We start from the raw sequence: 21364 nt of genomic DNA, 5'->3' as shown, positions 1-21364 counted from the left end.
TCAAAACCCCAAACCCTAGGGCTTGGAGTATCTCCCAAGATACCAATCTCAACATTTTGAAGATTGGAGACATAAGTTTCTCTTTCCTAGAAGCCAAGTTACTTTCTTCTTCTTCTTGGGCCGAGACCTGTCTTCATGAGGTCGAGTTCCTAAGTCATATTTGCGCAGCATTTTTCTTCTTAACACGGGTTGTGGCTTGACATTCCTTGCTAAACGTATCTCCTCTCCACGGATGGGTCATATTCAATCTTACAGAGTTGGGGTGTGAGCATTGTAACAAGGACTGAGTTGATGTGTTTTTCGTGGATGGAACAAACCAGAGAATAAGGTTCCTAATGTTGTGTCTGCTAATTGTCCCTAGAACACATATCTCTGAGTTGGGGGTAGTCAAAGAGAGCAAATATTACCACTGATAAAAGAGAGAAAACGTTGGAGATTTCAAAGGAGGGTGTTGTTGCTTATCTAGGCCACTCAAAGTCTTAAGAAATAATTTATGGGTTGGCTCTTAGCAGTTGGGGCTGAAGTCTTCCATCAAAGAATTTATTGTACCCATAACTACTTCTTGAAGTGAATATCAAGTTATATTATTCCTATTGTCCCTCCGTACATTCAAATTTCAAGAAGAAAGGGATTGTATGTGCTAGTGCTCTTTACATGTTGTTGCATATCAGTTGTATGCTCATTTTTTTGGTTTGATGTAATGGCATAAGTTTATTTGAAGTTGTTCCAATACATATTGTGTGTTGTATAAACCATTCTAGAAATAAAATTGAAAAAAATCATCTACACCATTTTCATACAAATTGTTTGAAGAAAGGTCTCGCTGAAAAACTTATCCAAACTCCAAAATTTCTAAAGAAAAATCAAAAGTATTTCAAGGCTTCCCATAATTTTAATTGATAGTAAGGCTTCCCATAATTTCATAGATGCGGACATGGTGGAACAAAGAGGGATTCCTATTGAGGAGTTCGATGGTTTTATAGTTGTCATACCAGTAAAACACCATATGGGCCACAATAGATACATCCCCAAACCACATCTAACTATGGGGAAATATACAGTCACAGAGGATTTATTTATGGTGGATGTACCAAACATTAATGTAGTGTTGGGTTGTTAGTGGCTTTACTACATCAGGAAGTACACCATAAACCAACGAAACATGGAAATGGAATTCAAAGACCAAGTAGATGGCAAAAGGGTAGTTTGAGGGCCATGCATTAATACCCGCCAAAGCTAGTATCATCCAACCACATGGAGGAAATATTGAGGTGAGGTGATGTTGAGTGGGAAGTAGAGTGCCTTATTACAGACAAAAAGCATCAAGAGTAGCCATGACAACACTCAGATGAAATTCAGGTATTGCTTCGTAAACACTAAAAAATAATTGTTGACATTCCTTCAGGTAGACCACCAGACAGGGATTTTCAGTATGTCATATAATTGGAGGAGGGTGTGCAGGAAATGATAACCAGTTCTTATCAACATACAATGTTCTACAAAGATGAGATAGAGAAGGCCATAAAGGAGTTGTTGAGGTTGGGCCATATTCTATCTAGCTCCAGTCTGTTTGCTTCTTTGGTAGTGATGGATAAGAAGAAGGATGCCACCTTGCGAATATGCATAGACTATCAGGATCTCAATAAGAGGACAATCAAGAATCAGTATTCTATTCCCTGGATTGATGAGTTGATGGATTAATTAAAAGGGGTCAAATATTTTTCGAAGATTGATCTTTGTTCCAGCTATCATCATATTCAAGTTCGAGAGCAAGACATCTCGAAGACAATTTTTAGGTGCCACTACGAGTAGTGGGTACTATGAATTTTTTTTATGCCATTTGGGTTTACTATTGGACACCTAATCCGCTAAGGGTTGGTGTTTTGGAATATGAAGAGTCAAATGGAGTCCAAGAGACCTTGGAATGTGAAACCAAGGGTCATAACAATGTATTATAAATGTATATCTTGTGAATAGTAAATGCAACTCATGATTTATCTTTTATATCTTTCTTATTCATGTGTGTGTTTAACATGGTATCAAAGCCACGGTGTGTGGCTTTCTATGACCACTAGTTTTTGGTCTTCATCAACCTGTTGTGCTTGAAGGTGAATTAGAGATTCCTTCAAGGGCTTTCTTTCTTATCAAAGGATAGCACAAAATTTCATTAGATCCTACCGCTCAAAGATTTTCAGTGTTGTCTATCCACACCAGGTTTAGAGCCAGTCACTTTGTCTATCGGGTCTGCAAGCCATTTCAACTAAGTCTATCTTTGTCATTCTGCATTGTCCTTCTAGCAAAACCACCCATATGTCCACCAGGTTTGCTTGTGTTGTGAGGGGTCGTTCATATTCTTCACGCATTGTAAATATGCAATCAATAATTACTCTATCATGCTGGTTCATTCCATGAGAATTATTGTATAGGCTGCATCCTCGTGCCAATCTAAATTCTAGCAAACCATCTGCCTACATTCAAGCACCAGCCAACGAGTTTGTCAGCACTTTTGGTTGTTGCTTGCACCATAGTCTTTATGTGCATACGTCTAGTTTTTGCAATTGTTATATTTTACACAACTCCTTGTTGTTGTTTTAGAGATGTTCGTTAATAATTTAAGTTTCAGGGCTTACACTGTAAATTACAATTTTTGAGTTTCCAGGGAAAAATGACACTTGTTTATAAATGAGATTATCCTACAGCCCATCATTTTGCATGTAATATTTGCATCGCAGGTAATCTAAATGCTCGAATTCCTTCTTAACCATCGCTCTCACCCATGCCATAGATTTTGCAATTGTGTTCTCGACCTAATGTTTGAAGTGGGTTTTGTTGATTCTTAATGGCATATGCATCGTAGGGAAGGCAACATATTATTCGACATTGACAAAAGGAAAATATGGCATATCTTCACTTGTGGTGAAAATGCACGACCTCTGAAATGCTGACACCGTTTTGCTTCATGGTAAACATTAAGTGCATGAAATCGGTGATTGGAAAGAATTTTTTGGTTTGATACGCAGCGAGTAGCTTGCCATTAAGCTTCACAACTCTAACGCTCATTTCACCTCCTCTCCTCTAATGTTGAATCACCGTTTGAAGGTTGGATTATTTATATATAAAACGTTGATCAATTAATTGTATGTTGGTTCCATTGTCGGGACATATTTTTCTCCTATAATACATTGTTTTGAAAGCCACATTGATTCTTTGCACATTGTATTGGTATTTTGAAAGCTCCTTCCTACACCTTTAAGGACATATTGTATTGAACATTGTATTGTGTGTCACTTGCGTTGAATGTATTGTGTTGTCTCTTTTGATGCTTGCTAAAGATTTGAAGGTCAAATCAAATAAAAATAGTTTGGCGGTGTATAAAGTAGTGAGTTAAGGTTCCTGGTGTTGTTTCAGTACATTGCGGTGAACTTAAGTCGATTGCAGATTCCCAGAATATTCTGGTACATTGTGGTGAGCTTAAGTTGATTGTAGATTCTCGGCATATTCCAATACATTGCGGTGAGCTTAAGTCGATTGTAGATTCCCAGAATATTTCGGGATCCGACGGACATGGGTGCGGTCAATTTTTTGACAGCACTCATGTCCATCAGATCCTAGAATATTCCGAGAATCTGCATTCGACTTAAGCTCACAGAGTACATTGATGGTCAGTCTCTCTGTGTTAAACCAGTGTAGTCGGTTTTGGTAAGTAGCGCGTGTTGTTGGACTATTTTGCATCAAACATATTTATAATTGTGTCGTATATTGGGCCAATATGTTCGTTAATTCTTACTGGTATGTAATACGTTGGATTGAATTGAGCCATATATGCCTTGTAGTGGTTATTAAATTATTTATATGTGCGTTGAGTCTTGTATTGAACACTAATTCTATGTGTGTTAAGCCTTGAATGTTGAAGCAACAAGCATTATATTGGAGTTGGTATGTGCATTAACCTCTATCTCTTCATAATCCATATGGTTTGATTATGTTGTGAGTTGTGTTGCTTAAACTTTGTTGATTGTCGTGTGTTGGTGTCTCTTCACTATGCGCTAAATCCTGCATATCATCATGTGCAACATTTTCAACTACTTTAAAAGTTGGAAAATGAGTAAAGAATGTATGTAAGTTGATAACAACAATTCTTCCAAGTGTTGGAGAATGGTATTTGAACACAGAGCTATTTTCTTCCATTAGAGAAAAGTGTTGTAACATGAGATTTCGAGAAAAGATTTTGGCATTCTGTGACAGTCGTGTTAGCTACAATTTCAAATAAGATAGAGTAAAAATGGGCATAGCATAGCTTATATTTTATCTCTTTGCATTGTATACTTCTTTTACAACAATAAGGAGATTGGAGGTACAAGATCAGGGAAAAGTTTTGGCATAAAGTGATGTTGTTGCAGTTTGTGCTAGTAGATTAAAAGTGTCTATTTACATAGGCTTTTCATACACTATGAATTTTGTAGTTGCAAATATCTAGCATTAAAAGTTATTTGTCCTTTTGTATGTTTAATGGTGTGTTTTCAGTTGAAGAGACATTCTTTGTTTGTTGATTTTGTATTGTTGAGCTTGAAAAATTGGTAAATGTGATCATTTGCTAGAGTTATTAAGCACTCTAATCCTATCTACTACTGATAGCACATTCAAAATCAGAAAAACCACTCAAGACTTTCAAACATGCCTACAAGATGCTCAAGAAAAGATTGAGTTTCTACAACTCGAATCAAAATTCTAGCAAGAAGATCTACAACAAAATAGACATCGATTTGAACCTATTTTTGTTCAGAACAATCCTTTGTTTGATATTGAGATAAACTCCCATCAACGACAAGAAATTGCAAACGCAGTAACCAATTGAGGAGTAGATGTGCAGAAATATGAAGAAGTTTAGTTTGCACTTCATAAGCCCATTATTAGACCTTGGGAAGAGATTGTCAACAACAAAAACAGAGTCAGTCTTGGATATGACAAGGATGTATCCTTTCATATTCTAGACTATTCCAATCCTATTCAATTTCAAAATGTTCAGTTTCTTCATGGTGGTTTATCTTCACCTATTCCCTCTCCTCCTCCACAACAACAAATTTTGAAATGCCAGCATTGTGACAGATTTGGCCATGTGAAAAATCACTCTTTTGATCTTCACCCTTGTAAGAATTATGGTTAACACACACATCATTCAAACAAATGCTTCATAAACAAACCTCATGCAAGAATGAAGATTCGCCTTGGATGGATTGCTTCTTGGTCATGGGCTTCAACATCCAAGAAGATATTTCGGTCATATTTCATAATTTCTTCTAGAGTATTAAAAAGTCTTGCAGTTGAGTTTTTTAAATCTTCTGACCTTGTATCTGACAAGGGGGGTATTAGTAATCATCTACAAGCTTCAAAGATACATCAAGTGAGCCTCAGCCACAACCTGAACCTGTTGCTTGAGCCTATAGCCATACCCAGATTTAGTGTTGTAACCAGAGACACAAATCCCCTGAGCATGCCTATGGTTGGTGGCCTTCCTTAAACCACCACAAGTTGATACCTCCCTTTTCAAGTTGACATTCTCCCTCTTTTCTGTTTGTTGAAGACCTCCCTTTTCCAGATTGATGGACTCCCTTTTCAAAGCATTAGGGACACTTCCTCTAGCATAATATTTCAGCTTCTTTCCATATTTGAAAGAGTTATGGGAACTGCACAAAGCATTCCATGTTTAGACCCAAAGGTCTCTTTTTTCAAAACAATAGGGGGCACTTCCTCTATCAAAAGACTTCAACTTCTTGCTTGATTTGGAAGAGTTCCAGGAATTGCACTAAGTGTTCAAGTGTTGGTGGTCATCCTTAAACCACCATCGGTTGATACCTCGAGTTCTCCCACCTTATTCCATTATTTCATAGAGCACATTCAACCAATTATTGTCATGTATTGTTGTATTTTTGTATTAGAGCTTTTTTTTTGGACTCATATATACCCCTTTGGATTAAGGGGGGAATGTTGGACACCTAATCTATTAAGGGTTGGTGTTGTGGAATATGAAGAGTCAAAGGGAGTCTAAGAGACCTTGGAACATGAAACAAGGGTCATAAAAATGTATTATAAATGTATATCTTGTGAATAGGAAATGCAACTCGTGATTTATCTTTTATATTACTTATTCATGTGTGTGTTTAAGACTAACCAACATTTCTACAACTTTCCAGTCATGTATGAACCATGTGTTCAATAATAAGTTGTGGAAGTAATTCTTGGTCTTATTCAACGACATAATGGTCTATATAAATATGTGAGAAGACCACTTGAGGCACTTGGACAAGGTGTTGGGAATTTTGGAGGAAAAGGAGTTATATGTAAAGGAATCTAAGTGTGAATTTGGCATGACAAAGATGCTCTACCTAGGGTATGTGATTGGCCATGATGGGATTCAAGTGCACTAGGTAAAAATATGTGCAATCATGAGTGGCCCACCCCAAAGAATGTTACAAAACTGAAGAGCTTCCTCAGTCTCTACACGTACTACAGGAAGTTTGTTAAGGGGTTCTCGCAGTTAATTGCTCCTATTACAGACCTCACCAAGAAGGGAACCTTCAATTTTTCAAAAAAAGCACATGAGACATTCTTGAATATAAAGGAGGTGATGCGTACATCCTCTATGTTTATGCTACCATATTTCACCTAACCATTTGTGTTGGAATGTGACGCTTCAAGAACAGGAATAGGAGCAGTCTTTATGCAGAATCATCACCCCATAATGTTCAAGAGCCTAAAACTCAAAGATTATGAGCCACAATATTCAATATATGACAAAGAAATGTTGGCCATTATGCATGCATTGGCCAAATTTAGGCAGTATCTGATAGGGAATAGGTTCAAGGTGAAGAAAGACTATAACAGCCCAAGGTTCCTCATGGAACATAAAGAACTGAGAGAGAGGAAACAAAAATGATATAGTGGTTGAAGGCTTACATCTTTGAGATAGAGTACATCAAAAGCAAAAATGATATAGTGGTTGATGCACTTTTGATAATGCCACCCACCTTCTCACTCATAGAGATGATAGATGATTGAAAGATATCGCTACTTGTGGAATATTCAAAGAATAAATTTGCTGGTGAGATTCTGGAGGAATTGATTCATGATGGCAGGTACCAAGTTATGAATGATATCATTTACTATAAAAGAAAATTTTATTTGGTATCATAATCACAACTCAAGGAGAGAGTTATGTAGGGAGCTCATAGCTCACCCTTAGTAGGGCATCCGAGGTATATAAATACCTACAAGAAGATTAGGGAGAGGCTCACTTAGAAAGGCCTCAAGATGGATGTGTTGAGGTTCGTGAGGAAGTGCAACACTTGCCAACAGAACAAAGTAGAATAGACTTATCCTACGGGTTTACTGTAGCCACTCCCTATCTCGAAGTAGAAGTGGGAGATCGTCTCAATGGACTTTATCACTGGATTACATCCAACACATGGAAAATATTGTATATATTTGGTGGGAGATTGACTCACCAAAATTTCTCATTTCTTTTCCATATCATCAAAAAATTCAATATCGCACATGGCCGAGTTATTTTTCAAGGAATTCTTCATATTACATGGGTTGTCGAACACCATTATAAGTGATAGAGATAGTAGGTTCATGGGATGTTTCTAGCAAGATATTTTCATACTTGTGGGGACTGAGCTAACACTGAATACCAACTACCACGCATAGACTGATGGGCAGGCAAAGATAGTCAACAAATGGCTGGAAGGTTATCTCTGGAATTATGTAACAAGCCAACAAAAGGCATGGGTGAAGTGGTTGCACCTGGGAGAAAATTGCTACAAAACCACTTTCCACATGTCCATCTGCATGACTCCCTTCAAAGAATTATATGGATATGACAACCCAACATTCGTAAAAAAAATATCTGGGGATAGTCGGGCACCACTAGCCAAGGACTATATTCAAAAAAGCCAAGATAGTTTAAAGGTCCTCAAGGACAATTTACACATGGCTCATAATCAACATAAATTATATGAATACAAGAATAGAGTAGAGCATAGCTTAGAAGTGGGAGATATGGTGTACCTTTTTCTTCAACCCCATAGACAATCATCATTCAAAACAAAAGGGGAGGAAAAATTGAAACCTGGTTTCTATGGGCCATTTAAAATTTTGAGGTGAGTAGGAGAAGTGGCCTATGAACTCGAGCTTCCTAAAGGATGTAAAATTCATACATCTTTAATGTCTCATGCCTTAAAAAGGCCCTGAGACAACATGTTATCACTTCCACAAACTCCCATCATTGGACGAGTAAGGAGAGTTGATCTTGGTCCCGAAAAATATCCTATAGACAAGGGAGAGGAATTTGCGGAACGAGACAATAAGGAGTACCTGGTAAAATGGAATGGTTTACCTGTGGAAGAGGCCACCTAGGAAGTTGAGCAGGTGGTCAAACATCCTAAGTTGCAATTGCTTGAGGACAAGCAATCTTGGGCGAGGAGGACTGTAATTTCCTCGACCACTTAGGAAGCTTATGACTGAGTCTGCTAGCCTAATGTGTTTCCCATAGGCTAAAGTAGGGAAACATTTAACAAGGGGACTTAATTTGCCTAAGGAAACATTATAAAAATCTAAGGGGTGAAAAAAGAGACATTTCTTAGGCAAGTGAAAAGTCACTTTAACTTTATAAAGTGAAAATATTATAAAGTGACTTTATAAAAGTTAAAAGGGTAAAATGGTGGCAAAAGTGGCCATAAGTTTATAAAAGAGAAAAAATGAGGAGACTCTCCTCATTTGTGCATTTGAGTTTTTGAGAAAAGAAATCTTGGAGAGAGTTTTGAAGGAGAAGCTTAGGGTTTGGAAACCCTAGCCACCATAATTGGTATTACTATTAAAACTAGACACTCTAACGGGTCCAAGGAATGGAATCACTCAAATTTGACCATCAAAATTCAAAGGAGAATTTTTTTTCTAGAGATTTGAGCTAGAAGAGGTGTTATGAGTTGAATATATGATTTATTGTTCTTTGTTCATATTATTTTAGGGAGAAGAATCAAGCCAAATCTAAATCCATTCCTACAGCTGGAGAAAGGCAAGATTTCCTCACATTTTTGTGGGTCGAATCCCTATACAAAGGAAGGACGAGTTCTGAAGATTGGAGGCATGTGTTTCTCTCCTAGAGGCTGAGTTACTTTCTTCTTCTTCCTGGACCGAGACCTGTCTTCTTAAGTTTGGGTTCCTAAGTCATAGTTGGGATGCATTCTTCTTATTAACACAGGTTATGGCTTGACATTCCTTGTTGGATGTATCTCCTCTCTTAAGATAGGTTGCATTCAATCTTAGATAGCTAGAGTGTGACCAATGTAACAAGGGTTGAGTTGATGAGTTTTTCCAGGCTGGAACGAACCAGAGAATCAAGTTCCTACCATTATATGTGTTAATTATCCCTAGAACATGTATCTTTGAGCTGTGGATAGTCAAAGAGAGCTGATATTACCACTGATAAAAGAAAGTTGATATTTCCACTTATAAAAGAGAGCAAAGATTGGAGCTTTCAAAAGAGGGTCATGTTACTTATCTAGGCCATTCAAAGTCTCAAGTAATAATTTTTTGGTTGGCTCTTAATAGATAAGGCTAAAGTCTTCCATCAGAGAATTTATTATACTTAAGACGACTTGTTGAAGGCAATATCAAGTTCTATTATTCATATTTTCCTTCTGTACATTCAAAATTTCAAGAAGAAAGGGATTATATGTGCTAGTGTTGCTAGTGCTCTTTACATGTTGTTGCATATTAGTTGTATGCTCATTTTTTTTAGGTTTGATGTATTGGCATAAGTTTTTTTGAAGTCCGATCAATACGTATTGTATGTTGTATAAACCATTCTGGAAATAAAATTTTAAAAATTCATCTACAATAGTTTTCATACGAATTGTTTGAATAAAGGTCTCCTTAAAAAACTTATCCAAACTCAAAAAATTCTAAAGAAAAATCAGAAGTATTTCAATGTGGAATTTTATAGAGAACCTGCACCACAAGCTAATGCAACATGTTGTACAAGAGTGTTAAGGTTTTTCAACCATCATTTCCTTGGTACAATGTTCTATAATTTGTCCTCAAATTTTTCATACGGTGCATCCTTTTGAATATCAAACAAGACCAAGGTTGTTTGGAGTTGGGACGCACAATTATCATTACCACTTCTTATCGAGGAAGAAGATTATCCAAATGCTTTGTTGTTATCAATGTTTTCGCCCTTCACATTTCCACTTTCCACAATGGCGCCCTCATTATGCCATCCCATGACCTTTTTGGAGCATCCCTATCTGAAGTGGAACCCGTTGATTCAAGGGCTCGATCAATGGGAAGAAGCGTGACATAGTCTCTCCTTGCACTTATTTTCTCTCAATCTCCTTCTATTTTTGTGGTACTAGTATGTACCAAAGCCATGTTGTCCATTTTGACATTTCCATTATTTGCATCTCTACATCCTCACTTGTTCTTGTGGTAGGTTTATCTTCTCCAATACCTAGTAAACAAGCACCCCTCGTCGTAGAAGACCTAGCAGATGGATTTTCATTTAAATTAATCAAATTATTAGAATCAACAACATGGGCACTGGAATCACTTGTAGCCTTTGCAAGAACGTTGTTAAATTATGTGCTCAATTTTATACTTTCATTGTTGCTTGATACGAACAACCCCATGGAACTAACATACCAATTGTGTTGACAATGTTGAGTAGATAGCCTCGTCTCATTGATCGTTGTTGCTTTCGGTCGCTCCAATGTTACATGAATCTCTTGGACTCCATCTAAATTGGGCTTGTTCTCTCTATTAGAAGACATATTAGCAGCTAATGCACTAAATCAACCATTATCAATTCTCATCAAGAATAGGTGAGTTGATACTTCCACTAGTTCTTTTCCTTGTGATTGATTTCCATTGTATAGAACAATCAAGCCCTTAATCCTCAAATTTGCAAGTTCCATATTGTAGGGATACCAAATAGATTTGCTTCCACTTATATTATGAGGCAACAAGGCGAGAGAAGTGGTGACAAAAGTACAAACTAGGGAAGGGAAAGTAGGGAGATTTGCACATCTTGCTCCTTGTTCTACTACTGTATTTTGACTGAATACCACAAAAGTTCCATCACTAGCCATCTCCTCTTGCTTTATCTTCAACTGCTCACCAAATTTACTATCCTTCAGCTCTTTTTGTTGGAATTGCAAAGGTATTTTTTGGCATCAATTCTTGTCTTTCCCTCTTTCCAAGTGGGGTTAGAAACCCTCTCTTTAAAACTACGAAATTTCTCCTCTTTAGTTGTATCTTTCTCTTTCTCATGTTGAACTAGTGTTATTTGTTTACCTTCTCTTTCTATACATATTGCAAGCCCATTAGCACATTCTTCAATTGTGTTATCTAGATAGGTACTTTGACCATCTGTCTATTTCTCTTTTCCCTTCTTCCTTATTGGCATCTTTACCATTTTTCTTGTGCATTAGCAATAAGGCTTCCAAGGTCCTTTGCAGGATAACCAAAGATTTGTCTCCTAATTTTATTCCTATTGCCTTCATTATTTCTTGTACTGGAATAATTATTTTCATTTGTATCAACTGATAATTGAGATTTTGACACCCCATAATGCTCTAGCAATTTTGTTAAATTCTTGTCATAGTTTTCAAAGTTTTTCAACAATGATATTCACTCTGATTCGTTAACGATTTTTAACTTTTTTCACTAAAAGAACTAATTCCCAGCTGCAAATAACTAGAAGCTCTTCTAATAGCTTGAAATCACTAATTCTAGCTAATTGGAAGAACTTCTTAAATTAAAAAATCCCCAAGCTAGCAGGATGCACAACTCTGAAACCATTGTAATGGCCCCCCTTTTAGAAAAGAAATTCAACCAATATACCCAAAACAAAATATCACAACAAATAATTTCAACCAATATTGCAGATCTATCTATTATTGCCACTATAAAATCCCTTCTTGCTAAACAAATAACTCAACCACCATACCACAACAACAAACTCAGCCAATATTTTTAATTTTGACTTGGAATTACATGACGAAGTAGCCTTTTGGGTTACAAAAATAGATTTATGGTTATACCCATGACCTGCCATTGAGATGAATCTTCAACAATGGATTTGTTTCACCATTGAAACCAATTTGCTAAAGGGTTTCACCCTTGACACTCAAAAGCTACAAAAGCTCTGCAAATTGATATGAGGAATAATGATTATGCATGCCCCAAAGAGTGAGCTCCAATCTCTCTTTTATCATCAAGATACCATGGATCTATACCATTTATCATTTGAACAGCACAATTCATTAGAATACCATGGGTCTCTCCTTTATAACTTTCACCCAATTGACATTTAGATAATTAAATTGATTGATCCTCTTTTTGACCAACTATAACCTACGAGAATCAAATAGGTTACTAATTCATTCTTTGTTAGAAAAGTATACCAAGAACAAGAGTTTCCTTAGGCTTGGTGTCTTGCCTGGGAAAAAGTGTGCAAACATAACCCCTTGATATAACTTTATGAGATGTAAAGTTAAAGTGACTTTATGAGATATGACTTCTAAGTGACTCTTTTAGCACATTAAATCAAAAGGTGACTTAAGTGAGTAAAGTGACTTAAGTGGGATCAATGAGAGATTAAATCACTACCCTTGATCTCAATGGCTTAGATCAAATCTCAACCATTGGATCTTAGGGTTGAGTCACTCTTCATTTGAGGAAAAAAAAAGGTAAATCAAGGAGGGAGAAGGCACCCATTCTATCATTCATGAGTTTTGGATGAAGAGAATAGAAAAGAGAGATATAATTTCAAAGAGAGGAAATTGTACAATAGGGAGTACAACAATAAGTACAATGTGAAACCCAAGGATAGGGCACAAAATTCGAGGTAGATTCGTGGCATTAATTTTGAGGTGAATATTTCTAAATGTTGAATAACTTACAACACAAAGTTCAAGGATGTAGTGTGCATTTATTATGTTGTTAGAACAATAGAAATCCACTGTGATCTTTTAGGATGTGGTACAAATTTTGAGGCAAAAAAATCATACAACAACACAAATTTTAGGATAAAGTCTGCACAAATTTTGAGGGATGTCAAGCACAAATTTCAGGGGAAGTATGACCAAGAATCGAGAGTAGTTTGCATGAAATTCAAGAAACAAAGTGCAACATGATTTTCAATGGACTTTGGCATAAAACTAATATACTTTTGTGTGTATTTATTGCTAGAAAAAATTATTGTTCTAAATTATTCTTTGAGAAATAAAATCTCCTCTTTCTCATTGGTTTTCCCTTCAGGATTTTTCCAGGGTCTATTGCCCACAAATTCTTGTGTCAAAATTTTGAGGGTTTGCTTATTGTTTATCTCAACTATTAGTGAATTAGACTCTCATCTTTCAGTTTTAAAATTTTCATGCCTAAATCATTTTAATGACAACAACAAATGAAATGTTAGTTGGGCATTAAACCATGATGAAATTTCATGAAACTTGAAAATCCTTTGGGTCTAAGTAATAAAATTCTACATGGTATTAGAGAAAAGTTAATGTTACAAACATCAAGCGAAATTAACAAGAATACATAGGGATTTATGAGAGAGGTTAGCAGTTGCTTACCTTTGCACATATTTGGACTTCGTATTGGGTTGATGAGGTCAAATGGCAATAGGTTTGAGGGTTGAGTTGAATGGGGTTGATAATTTTAGTCTAGGAAGGAGATGATTGACTTGGTGCTTGAAGGATTTGAGTTGTGGGACATTGTTGAGAAGACGATGACACCTCCTGTTGATATAATACAGTTGGCCGAATTCAATACGAAGAATATCAAGGAAAAGAGACTTCTCCTACCTGCCATTAAGGATCACCTAATTCCCATGTTTCAAGGAGAAGTTTGCTTATTAAATGTGGGAGTCCTTAAGAAATATTTACCAAAGTACCAATGAGAACAAGAAAATGGTATTGTGGGAAAATTTGAGGAGTACCAAGATGACCAAGACTAACACAGTTTCATCATACCTCACTAAAATCACTCAAGTGAGAGATGAGTTGGCAGCAATGGGAGAGGCCATTCCAGACAAGAAATTGGTTAGGATAACCTTGAGTGGGTTTTCCAAGAAGTGGGATGTCTTTATTGACGGGATTGTATGCTATGAAAATATGCCAATTTTGGGGAGATTATGGGACAATTTCAATGAGGAGATAAGACGAAAATCCAAGAGTGGAGGCCATCATGGTGAGGATGATGACGATAATGTTGCTCTTGTGGAAAAGAGCAAAAAGAAGTCCAAGAAGGGTGTTATGAGTGGGACCAAGAAGAAGGGTAAGAAAAAGGAGAAGGGGGAGGAAATAAGTAAAGTGAGATGCTTTGCTTGCCAAAAGATGGGTCACTATGTAGTTATGTGTCCTAAAAATCAACAAAAGAAGAGTGTTACAACTTCAGATGAGGTGGATGATTTTTCCACAAAGTTTGAGGATTTTTCCTTGGTGGTTAGTATTTCCACTAGTGATGCATCTTCTAGTATATGGTACATTAATAGTGGAGCTTCACGCCATATGATAGTGTAAGGGAGTACTTTATAGATCTTACCAAGAGGGCCATAGATCTTCATGTAGTGCATGATAACTCTACAATTAGACGAGTTGGTATTGGGACCGTATCCTTTCAGAGGGATTCACATCCTCCCTTGGTAGTGACCAAGGTCTTATATGTTATGGGGCTAAAAAAAAGAACTTGATATCACTTTCCACTATTGAGGACAAGGGGTATGAGGTTGTGTTCAGTAACATGCGTTCTACTATCCCTAGCCTAAACTAAGGGTAGTAAGTGGAAACTACTAAGATGACCCAATCTCCATGGTCCAATTATGGAAATGGGGTCCATATTTTTCCCTTTCTTTCAATCCCACAAAACTCACAACAAATGATACCATTGTGATATGATATAAATTTGCTTTGATCCAATTATGGGATTCAAAGATATGGTCATCCAAACATTAGACATTTAATTTGTGTCACCTCACCAACCTTCCATATGGTGGCCATGTGGCAATACTAGTCGGCCTCTCTCTTCCACATGACAATGTTAGTTGTCCACCCGTTCATATTGGTCATGTACTATCCACTATACCCTAGGTGTGACCCAACTCATAACATATATGTGCTGTGTGAAAAGTATTATGGGTTTGGGCCCCTTGAAGAACACGTCACCCCATAACCACTCTCCCCATAGGTAACTTTTGTCACACCCCCCGGGTCATTCCTTCCGAGGACGATCGTGTCAGGCATACATGGAACCCTGAATACCCCACCACCTACGTGACCCAATACCTATGTCTCTATTGCGCCCTCAATTCCACGTCATTCCAATCAAGACTCTCTTCATCGCTTTCCGCATTGTCGAGATGACCTAACCTCCATTCAACCTTTAGGGTGGCATGGGCATATGACACGACACCTTTCCCATTCTCTGCCATGACATAAACTTTGGCCCACTGCTCCACATCCATCTCGATATAAAAATCATGGGACTTTGGTACCTAGTTTCATGGAATATTGTCATGGAAATGTTGTTGGTTTGAAGTGTACTACCCCGAGTCCCCACCTAGGCCTTTGACGCACGGTGTAACTACATCTCCACATTATAATGGTTTGGGATTTTTCCGCTGCGATGATGCACTGATACTTCATATTGGCTCCACTGTTCCAAGTCACTTCGAGACTTTGATCCTAACATATTTCCACTATGCTCCCTTAGAAAAACTTAGGGAGGAACCTCCAGGGTCATCCAACGACCATAATACCTCGCCATTGACAACTTGGATTTATCTGCCTTCGTGCATGGACATGGGGCGTGGCCATATGGCACTTACAATGCAAGTGTCTTTACACCTCTTTGGGTCCTAATCTCCTTGCGGCATGAGTATACATGGTATGGTCTTATCGCTCTTGGCGTTTGGCCTCAGTGTATGTCACACGACTTATCCAACATGAAGGCCAGGTCCTACGACTCAGCCCCCGCTCTTTTCATATGTGCACAGATAAGCTTTGAAGGCTTGGACCCGGTGTTTTTTCAAGGGCTTCTCCCTTAACACTTGGTAATTGTTAATGTCCTTAAGAGGAACTCTTGCCTAGGCCCATCTGAGCTATCCCTCGTGAGCTTCAACTACTTCGGCCCAACTCATCCAACAAATGCCTAGTTGAACTATATGTTAAACACACACACACACACATATATATAGTTATAGTTATACGTGTATCCCAACTACCTCTCCTAAGATTAGTAATACTTAAATTGGGCTTAAATAATCATTTCTTTCAAGTCTATACACCAGGGTCTACCCATTCATATTCATTATGGCCCTTTTTAATAAATTTGGATATCATCATAGCTCACCAAGCTATAAGCCTTTCGACCAATAATAAACAAAGAATAAGTCCATGGATACCTATAGGAAACCCTTCCATTTACTTAAGAAATGTGTGTGTGTGTGTGTGTGGACACATCCTTTCTCACGCAGACAAATAATATCACATTGCATGACATACACATTGAACCAACACATTGAATACATATCAATAGAAACTTGGGCCAACACAAAAGCTTAAACCATTCCATATCCATGCCTTTAAATAATAATGTTCATTCGAGCAGGAAGACCACATTACTCAGCAATATGAGCCATGATAAAAACTAATGTAGATCCATGTAGACTTTGGATCTATCAAGCATTGAGAGGGATCAAATCTCTCGAGGTGCAAATATTTCCTTAAGTTTTGCACTAAAAAAAGAGGTTTACACCTCGAGAGACTTTATCTCTATCAGTGCTTGATAGATCCAGAGTTTAGATGGATCTATGTTGGTCTATAAAATTCATTACAATATAACATTTGAGAAAATAGTTCTAATTCGTGAAACTCACAATAATATAATATTGAGAAAATAAATCTTAATATTTAAAACTTTAGTAATAAGTAAAATATATGTTTTATAATATGTCATCTACTTTATTGAAAATAGATCTTCATGTATACCATGTCTATCTACTTTAATGGAAAATAAATATTCTTTGTGAACTTAATAATTATAGTCAAAGCCACTAAAATGAAGAAAACAAATGTATATACAATGAGATGAATTTCAATTATCATATTTAGGGATGAATTTTTATGAAGAAGTTTTGTAACAACACTTTGAAGCTATAATTAAAAAAATAAAAAACGAAATTTATAATGCTTAACGCTCCATTTACATAACCTTGATCCCTAAATAAGATTAAACAAAACAATCAAATCCAAATCGAATGTAAATTAAATCATAGCCATTCACATTCTAGCTATGATGATTGAATGGAGACTTACCCTTTAAATTAAAGGGATACGATTTCCTTCAAATAATGCATTGTTTGACTGTTTCCCTCAAATAAGACATAGTTTGATTGATTTTGTTTACCTTTTGTTGCAAATGTATAAATAAGCTAGCTCACTGAGTTGAATATCATGCTCAACTCTTTAAGGAGGCAAGGGTATGCAAGGGTCATACATATCCATCTAGTTTAATTTCTCCCTTAAATAGGCTATATTTCACATAAATACCATGGGTCATTTTTATTTTGTTTTCATAGTGTTATTTTTATTTTTATTTTTATGTTATTGTACTTTTACGGAGTTAAAATGTTTAAGTTACATTACACCAGTCTAGATCCATCTAACTGAGGATCTATGATGGGCCGAGAGGAATCAAATCCCTCGAGATACAAACCTTTCCTCAAATTATTAATCCAAACTTATTAAATCTAATAATATTAATATTAAAAATATATTTAACAATAATAATATTTTAATATTACCATTAGTCTTAATGATGTATTTACATGGCATGATAACAAAATTTATAATAAAACTACATCAAATTAATATTTTCAAATGTTACAATATGGAGTTGTCTTTATTAAATCTAATAATATTAATATTAAAAATATATTTAATAATAATATTTTAATATTACCATTAGTCTTAATGATGTATTTACATGGCATGATAACAAAATTTATAATAAAACTAGATCAAATTAATATTTTCAAATGTTACAATATGGAGTTGTCTTTAGAGAAATTTCACGAAAAAACCCACCGTAAAAGCTTCCAAAAAGTCCACTAAAAACAACTCCTTACAATATGAGTTGTCTTTAGTGTATTTTTTTTTGTAGGTAAGTACCCATGGGGGATTTGAACCAGTGACCTATCGCAAGGAGTGCCTTAACAGTGCACTCATTCACCGTCAATCCAAAGCCCAATGGGCTTCTTTAGTGTATTTATGTCTTTAAAGATTTTAATATATCTATAGGATATGGATTTTCCTTTTAAAGATTCTTTTTACAAATATTTAATTAAAAAATACATATTAAAAGATTTTGGAGTAGGATTTTGATTCTTTGTGTTGTATTGTGTTATTTTTTTATTTTTTTTGGGAGGCATTATTGTTTTTTATTATTTTATTAGATACGTGACATACTTACACATCTCCTCATAGTGGGTTGTAAAATGCACCTTTCCGCGTAATTACATTATGTTACATCATCTTTACCATGGAGAGAAATTATTAATTTTTGTTTTATTTTAAGGGATTTGCATTACATTATGTTACACATCTCCTCACAACACAATTATTAATTTTATTATTTTATTTTAATGTTTATTTGACCCACTCAAAATGTTTTATTAATAATTATAATTATCAGTTTTCTATTTTTAAATTAAATTTTTATTTTTATTTTTATATAATTTAACCAAGTAAAAATGTTTAATAGGATAGGACATGATAGGACATGACATTAGAACATCTCTTCCATATTGGGCTAGAGAGCACCTATTGGCGCAACAATACATTAAACAAGCATATAACACTCACGACAAGAGAGTCATGATCAGACACTTATCTTTGATAAATTCAACCAAGAAACTTAAGATTGGGACTTCAACTCTCCACCCAACCTTAGACACATTGCAACCAAGTCTTTCTTGCAGTAGGCTTTCGTCCGATGGGTACACGAAAGTGACGAAGTTGCCCCGACTACTGAACCATGCGTGTCTGTTGAAGTGAATTGGATGAGAGTTCGATTTTCCTGCCAACCAAATTGAATGAAAGCAGCTTATAGCTCAGCACTTGAATATCTTTAAGAACCTTAATCTTATAGTGATTTAACAAGATGATGAATCCGCTAATCAGAGAAATAATCAGAGAAATAATCAGCTCTCACTGAAAGCTCATTCATAAGATAAGCTATCTGACTTTAAGCACGCTTCTGCTGGATTCAATCGAGTTAGTAAATTGAAGGATCTGTACAAATCATAGATTAATACAAAATTGCCACATTCCTCAAAGTCCCCGTTTGCTCTGATGGATATCAAAGTGATCGGAGGGTCTTAGAAGGTTAGAGGAGTCAGGCCAATAGTAAGGCAGGTGAGTGGTATATATTTTCAATCGCATTTAAGAGGCTTTTTCAAATTCGCGGACCAACACCCTCATCCATATGATGGATGAGCGATAAATCCCTCACCCTGCCGGACCTCTCCTCTCCTCTCCCTCTCCTCTCCCTAATGGTCTATTAGTGAAATCGAGTTGGTGTTGAACCCGACAAACAAGGTTCAACTCCAGGATCAAGTTAACACCCCTGAGATAGATTCCAGAGTTTGAGGATGAGCGCTTAAGGGATCAAACCAGATATGCCAGTTGAAACAAGGACTCCAAAGGACCATCCACCTCCACCCATAATCCCCTACATTTAGTCATTGTCTCACATGCAATCCTAAGGTTCACTGCCTCCACCATTTAGTTCACCAAGGGAATCCAGAGGTTGGGCCTCCACCCTCTTATCAACAACGAGGGAATACATAGGTTGTGTCTCCACCCTCTTATCAACAACGAGGGAATCCATAGGTTGTGCCTCCACCCTCAATCAGTGACAACAGAATCCAAAGCTCGCTATAAACTAAGAAAAAATGTAGAGAGGGATAAAGAACTCTCCTACCAGGAATCCAAGAATCAGGCCTCCACCCAAGTTGTCAATGGAATCTAGAGAAAATCATATCCAACCTCCAGTGTTATAGGGAATCCAGAGTACCTTGTCCTCACCTGCAAGTTATTCTTTCACCTCCCAATGATAAACCGAGTAATGTCTCTTCTTCCCTACATTTTGATGGTATCACAAAGATTTTCTTGTCTCGTTCTTGCCGAGTTATTTGCTCCCACATTCTCGTTGTTTTTCTTTCTCCATCTTAATTTGATCCTTCTCTGTGCGTGAGAGTGCTCTTTACGCGTGTGATCTCTTGCATTCTCTATTGATCTCCCCCTCTAAGATATAATCTCTCTCTGTACTTTTGAACACCTCCTTCACGAGTGCTCCCCCTTCTTTTTTTCGTGGAGTGTGTGATCATCATCCCCATCATGCAATAACAATTGTTTTCGTTTGCATGGGTGTACATTTTGTGTCACCCCTGACTTCCCTCTTGACCATGGTGGTTTTTTATTTTTTTAGTAGTGGTGGGGATATTGTTGTGCCAACTGCCTACTCCACTCTCTCATTGATAGACTTAAACTACCCCAGCTGCTAACACAACCTATCCTCCTTAAATTTTTATATTCTATTCCTTGTGGATTTGTCCTTGGAAAGCACGGTTCTTTTTTCCTCTTGCCAACTTCATTAACTAACTTGATCAGCCCAATTTAAAGCATACCTGCTAGCGATTCATAGTTGTAATAACAAGTCAATCTCCCTTCAAATTCCAAGCAATCTCCTCCCTCAAACTCTAGAAATTGTGTCCCAATTCTCATGCCATTTTAATTTATAAACAAAATACATGAAATTTTTACAATGTGCCTAAGAGGAGAATTTTTCCAAAGGGGTTGTCACATGTTCCATGATGGGAAGGTTCTCATGTATCCTAAGGGATCTAATATCACTTCGGCCAAAGTGATTGGAGTTTGTCATGGGAAGTTATACAGGCTCATGTTTTAGCCAACTATAACATTGGTTTCTACCACCAACAAGAGTGACTTTATGTGAGTTGTGGCACAGGAGGATGACACACTTGCACCATGGAACTTTGAAGGTAGTAAGAGGGTGTAACCACCCCTCCCAACATTTACCTAATTTTACAAGTTCTCTAGGTAAATGTGAAACGAAGTGCTACTATGACATGACCCGACCTCCTAGTTCCAGTTAAGTAAGTGGGGCCTACAACTGAGACCTACTGAGTTTCCCCAGGAACCACAAATCGCTCAGAGGCTTAACAATCACCCTAAGTGACCAATCCCTCACTTGGAACCCATTTTCTCTAACCTAGACT

The 21364-nt window shown here is 36.8% G+C and overlaps 1 pseudogene; it reads right to left on the bottom strand.

Annotated features, from left to right (window-relative positions):
• Positions 1-10084: 10084 nt before the first annotated feature.
• Positions 10085-13875, bottom strand: LOC149177363 (uncharacterized; annotated as a pseudogene).
• Positions 13876-21364: the final 7489 nt, after the last annotated feature.

The sequence above is a fragment of the Pinus tabuliformis genome, chromosome 4_1, assembly GCF_031772625.1.
Source record: "Pinus tabuliformis cultivar Carrire ecotype Pingquan chromosome 4_1, CPIR1, whole genome shotgun sequence".
In the NCBI taxonomy this organism is placed as follows: Eukaryota; Viridiplantae; Streptophyta; class Pinopsida; order Pinales; family Pinaceae; genus Pinus; species Pinus tabuliformis.
This window is presented reverse-complemented; position numbering and strand designations above follow the sequence as displayed.